Source organism: Juglans microcarpa x Juglans regia, chromosome 2D, assembly GCF_004785595.1.
Source record: "Juglans microcarpa x Juglans regia isolate MS1-56 chromosome 2D, Jm3101_v1.0, whole genome shotgun sequence".
NCBI classification, from domain to species: domain Eukaryota; kingdom Viridiplantae; phylum Streptophyta; class Magnoliopsida; order Fagales; family Juglandaceae; genus Juglans; species Juglans microcarpa x Juglans regia.
In genome coordinates, this window is record NC_054596.1 from 7323305 (window position 1) to 7329584 (window position 6280).

The window sequence follows — 6280 nt, forward strand, 5'->3', positions numbered from 1 at the left end:
TTCTCCCAATACAGTTATTTGGCCTTTCTTCATACATTTTTTTATACCCTTAAATATCTTTTTTAAAAAAATTTACAACATCATTAAAAAAATATTTTCCTAATCACTAAATAAATAAATAAAAGGAAAAAGTTGAATCGGGAAAATGTCTCAAGTGCATCCACACTTTTTTTTTTTTTTTTTTGTATCCTGAAGATAAACCCCCAAAATATATACAAAAGTCAAACCTATCTAAAGATAAATAAAATTCGAAAAAAGATAAACTTACAAAGTCTACTTACTAAAAAATTACTAGTATTCCCCCACAACTTTTTAATAACATAAACAAATAAAAGAGATATTTTTAGATCAAGAAATTATCTGCAAAACAATTCAAAAGATAACAATGACAATTATATTCATAGTTTATGTATTTTTTGCAACAATTCTTTGCAGTAGGATTGGGCTGCGTGACACCACCCACCCTATCCTATAACGCCCCATTTCCAGAGGTCCGGAGAGTTACCTCCTATTACTCAAGAACATCTCCAATAATCAATAATAAATAAACAAAAACTCCACAAAATACTTAATTTATTTGTTTGATCCAAAAATATGTGTCCCTCTATAGAAATAATAAACAAAAACCTCAATAAAACAATAACCTCAAATTATTCATAACTTGGCGTACCAAAATAACCGCCAGAGATAAAACTACTAAATATGAACCTCTGAAATACTTGTACCCTAGCACTCATTCATGTATGATCATCAGACTTTTCCAATACTTCATACTCTTGTTCTCCAACTTAACCATAAAAATATTTGAAAAATGTTATGGAGATAAGGGGTGAGTTATCAACAACTCAGTAAGCAGAGAACATATACTAGCGTGCAAACATGAACATTTACAAAATACAATATGCAACACAAAATATTTTCCAGAGTTATCATGCAAAACAAAACATGTTTTCAAAAGTAACAGAGCGATGGTTATAAGACCAGTAAATCCCAGAGTATTTTGGCATGACATGACCTGAGCATCATCATCACATCAAAACAGAGCATCTTAGATAGCAGAGACCATGTTTCACCCCCGTGGTAGGAATGTGCTATCCCCGGTGGCCAAACCGAGCAGAGACAAAGGTGAAATCTTTCCCTTATTCTTCTCGGAGCCTCGAGTGTGCATACAAGAAAGACCACAATAAAACCACTTTATTTTCAAAGTGGGTGTACTCAGAAACAGAGAAGTTGGTACCAACCCAAACAGAGCAGAACATAGCAGAGCAGAGCAAAGACAGAGTCAGATCCAAAGGTTTTCAGATGTCATATCAAAATAAAACAGAGTACCAAAATATAATCAAATCATTCTCACATACTGAAAATAAAAGTCGGAGCATCTTTCTAAATAAATGCACAATTTTTTTCAAATTCTCAATATCGCTCTTTTTCATATTTCAGAGAAAACATGACAAAATTTAGCTCATGTCTACGCAATGCATGTCAGAAAATATTTTCTCTTTTTCATATAGATTTCATGAGTAATACAAATAAGCGGCCGAGGTTGGTTTTTTCCTAGTTCTCATTTCATCACAAAAATATGCAAAATTTTCAGAAAGTCAACCTCAGTCTCAATAATTCGTGTAAGGTTTAGTATAGGAACCCCGCTTACCTGAATCTATTAGCTTTTCATAAATTCTTCACAACGATACTAAACGAAAATCAATCATCACCTATAAAAATTTCACATACTTCCGTAAATTTTTAATCAAGCATGTATGTCGATATTTAAGCTTAGAATACTAAAATAACCTATTTTTCCCAAAACTCTAAAATTCTCATAACCCAATGTCAAACATTACTCTCCAAACTCTTCAATGACAACTTAACCTTTTCGAATAATACATTTAAAAAAAAATATCCGTCATCAAAATTTCATTCAAACGACTTAAACTGAAATTTTAAATAGTTGAAAATACAATTAAAACTTCATTTATTCTCTTGTATATAAAAGAAAGACAGTTCATGTAAAACTCCGGTATTTTAGAGATTTTGCCAAGGCAGCAACGGCTCTTTAAAAAGCACTGTAATTTAAATAAAAAGTTAATCGGAAGGCTACACAAAGTAGAAAGGATTTAAGGGTGTTTTAGTAATTATGAATAATGGTGGTTAAAGAATCAAAGCCCTAAAAAAAAAACCCAGTATCAATGAGGCTACATACATATGGCAGGGGAGGGAACGCAAGATACTCACCTAGAGAGGAAGAGCTGAGACGAAGCTGGGTGCGGTGCGACGAAGACGCCACCGAGCTGAGCAACTGAGCACGAGAGGGAGAGTGATGAGAGAGAACTGATGAGCAAACACGGTGAAGGAATGAGGGAGAGATGGAGAGAGTACAATGTGCGGAAGGAAACGGAAACTTACCGTGAGATGAAGAGGAGGCGTGCAACGTTGCACAGGGTGGATGGGATGTGGCTAGCCGTGGCTTACAGTGGCTCTCCAGATCTTCGGCAGACTCTTGTGCGAGATGCGGCTCTGAAGAGGGTGGTCGAATCAAGCTTTGGCCCTCACACGTTGTTGCTCTGTTTTTTAGTAGGAAAAACAGAGGTTGTAGCAACGTCTTCATGCAGTCTCGGTAGCGTTGGTTGGTGGTGTAAGGTAGTGCTGCTTCGGCTGAGCAGTGGGCTACGGTGTAAGAGATTGCATGGAGGATCATGCCTGGGAGCTCTCGTTCGAGGCAGTGGCTGGCGGCATGGGTCCTCTCGCTTTACGTTGACTTGCAAGTTTCCGAGCGTGGAGTTGCAGAGACTACTTGAAGGTGGTGCGGCGGTAGTTTCCATGGTGAAGAATGGGCTACAGATGATTGTTGGATGTGGACTCATCCGGTGCTGTGGCGTGGGTCTTCGTGGGGCTGGGTTGAGTCGGTAGTTTGGGGTGGTTGAGGTTCTACGCGATGGAGGATGAGGGAAGGAGACAGCAACCCTATTCTTGGGTTTTCTTCATGCACGAAGGGTTAGGTACGTATATAGAGGCGAACGAAGAACAAAAACAAACCTTAAAGGGATGAGGGAGACGTGTATGTGCGTGAGTGGAATAAAAAAAAATGCGAAATCCATACTATGTGGAGTCTGAAATAAGACTCGGTCTTGGACTTTTTCTTGAGTGACGAGTCTCAAACCTAATTTTTAAAAAATAATTCAACTTGTTCTAGAAATTTCTCGACTCAATTATCACCTTGGTCCTTTAGAGAAACAATCTAATTATTAAGTCGAATAAAATCATAATCCGCCAAGACAAAGATTTTAGGCCTATAGTCTAAAAAAAAACTTAAAAAATAACTAAGCTCTTCATACATATAAGTCCAAAAACAAAACTTTTATAGAACGCCTTGTTGCTGAACCCGGATGTTACATATCCAGCCTTGCCTAGTCGAGACAAAAGCCCCGTTCGCCTGCACGCTTTTGGTTGCAAGGGATGGAACCTAAGCTGGAACCAATCCACCTGGAGTTTACCCTATTCGCATGACCCAAACTTATTTAATATATATATATATATATATATATATTCGTAGGTATATAATGACGTTGTTTTCTCCAAAAGCCCAAACTTATTAACGAGTATATATACCCCAAAAGCCTAAAATTATTTTCTCCTCTCCTCTCTTCTCTCTCTCTCTCTCTTCCTCCGTCATTTTCTCCTCCTCCTTCTCCCCCACTCCACTTTTTCTTCTCCTCCTTTTTGAAGCATGGTCGTGTGTTTACGTAAAGACCTACAACTATTCATGTTCGTGGTCTTGTAGGAGTAGAAGGCTGGGATTTATTTTAAGATGATTTTTTTCGATATGTATTAAACGCTAGGTGTTTTGCTGTTTGTAACTTCATTGATTTGATGCTCAATAATGGTTCTATATTTGTTCTTGTTTTTATGTTGTTTTGGATTTTTTTTTCTATTTTTCGATTGTTTTTGTCGTGGGTGGGGGGTGGGCAGGGTGAGGCTGATGGTTGTGGGGTCCAATTCGTCCCTCAATATCTAGACAGGTACACTCGCCCATGGGGGCCAGTGCCAAGGTTCAGAAGCCCAAACTGTCCCCCCTCCGCCCAGGGGACAAGATACCACCTCTACTTTGTAGTGAGACCATAGGATAAATTGAGAAGGCTTGGATAGAAGAAAATCTTACACTTTCATCTCTTGAAATTGGCTCCCTTGAAACATAAGGGGTTATCAAGATCTCCAAGGTTTTTCTGCGGGTTTTTTGGGATAGACTCCAATTGATTCTCCTTAAAATTGATGGTGAAATACACAATAATAAAATAAAACTTACAATGAAATAAAGATTGAAACAAAACCAATTTGGACTAAAATAAGGAAATCTTGTTCTCTTTAAAAAGATGGATCAAGCACTCTGCGGTACACAAATTTTCAAATGAACCGGTGCAACATACCTTCTCTTAACTTATCTCTTCTAGAATACTACAACCCAACTGATCGTCGTATAACTCAAATCAAGAGTTTTTTTTTGCTTGGAAATTTCTCAAAAGTTTCCACACTTTTATTTTTTGATTTTTTAACTAACTGTATATGTATCCCGAACGATCCCCAAATTATTTGCAAGAATCAAACCTATTTTATAGGGAAGTCTAATCTTATGTTTGAATGTTGAGATGATTTTAGATGACCTATGAATAGTAACAAAAAAAAGTAGTGAATAGTAATAATAAGTAATAGTAAACTATTTATTAAGAGAACTGTTACAGGTATAAAGAGATTACAAAAGTAAATCTATAGACTAACGTGCCTTCACATGATCTGTTAGTCCTCTTTACACTAAAAGTAATTTTACAATATGATGTACTGCATCAAGCTATGTCAGTTTATGAATTTACTTTTGTGTAATCCCTTCGTGACTAAAGTTTTTCTCAATTATTATTAATAATAAAATAATCTGAAATTTTTTCACTTACCAAACTGAGCTAATGCATATCCAAAAACTTCAAAACAGTTTCATAATAAAATAAAAGAGGTCTCTAGCCCATGAGACAAAGTCAACAATAAATAGAATATTGAGTAAAATTTAGTAGTAGTACTAAGTACAATTTTATGCACAGTGTTATATGTATTTAGTAGTAATTTCATTCTGTCAATATATATATATATATATATATATATTTAATTTGAATTTGAATTTCTTAATTTTAAAACTTTTACTATTTTCTATTGCTAATATTTTACCATTAAAACAAACACGACATGGGAGAAAATTATTTTTTGGCAGCATGCTCTACAAAAGGTGACAAAGCGAGAATATTATCCAATGGACCCTAGACTTTTGGAAACAATCTGGTAACATGCACCGATTATGACGGGACTCTACAGATAACAAAAGTTCCTATGTTATTTGCTTCTTTTTGGGTTTGAATTTACAATTTACCACTGGATGGGGTGAATGCATGAGCAGTTTAGAAAATTGCAGAAACTCTAGGTGATGTTGATCTCATTGAGTCAAGGCCTGACTGGGGAGAATTTGTTTGTGTGCGCATATTTTTGGATACAAGTAAACCACTGCCGCGTGGTAAAGGAATTGCTATGGGTGAATCAGATTATGTATGGGTCCATTTTAAGTTTGAAAGATTACCACAATTTTGTTATTATTGTGAAATACTGGGACATGGGGAACGTGATTGCCTGCAATGGATTAACAATAAAGGTGCCGTTGGGAACACTGATTTTCCTTATGGTTCTTGGCTAAGGGCGAGGGGTGTTTCTGTGAGAGCACATAATTATATGGGATCGTCTAATCAAGTAAGTATAGGCCACTCTTCGCTTGAAGATGATGATCGGAGCAATTTGCCAGTGAAGGATCCGATGGCAGTTACTGATTCTCCACCTTAATCATTGACAGTTGCAGAAACAGGACAGTTGTGTAAAAATGCTAAAGGAAAGGATAACCAATTAACTGTTTCAAAGGCTAATGGGCCTTGTATGGGCTCGGGGCCCATTTCAGATTCAACTCAGCTACCTTCTACACAGACGTAGAAATCCCACCTAGAATCAATATCTTCTTCTTCTTGTAAGGACAAACTGAGGATCTCAAGGGTGGATCACTCCCATCGTGCACATTTACCTCAGCTTACATTGGTTCCTTCAAAGCGTCAGTCGAATAAGAAGGCTTTAAGAGATTCAAGTAATCCGATTAAGTGAAAGAAACAGAAGTCTGATGGAGATGATTCTCTGGTGGATGTTCCAATCCCATCAACGGAGGCTGAGGTTCAACCTCACCAGCAGCCATGAAAATCATGAGCTG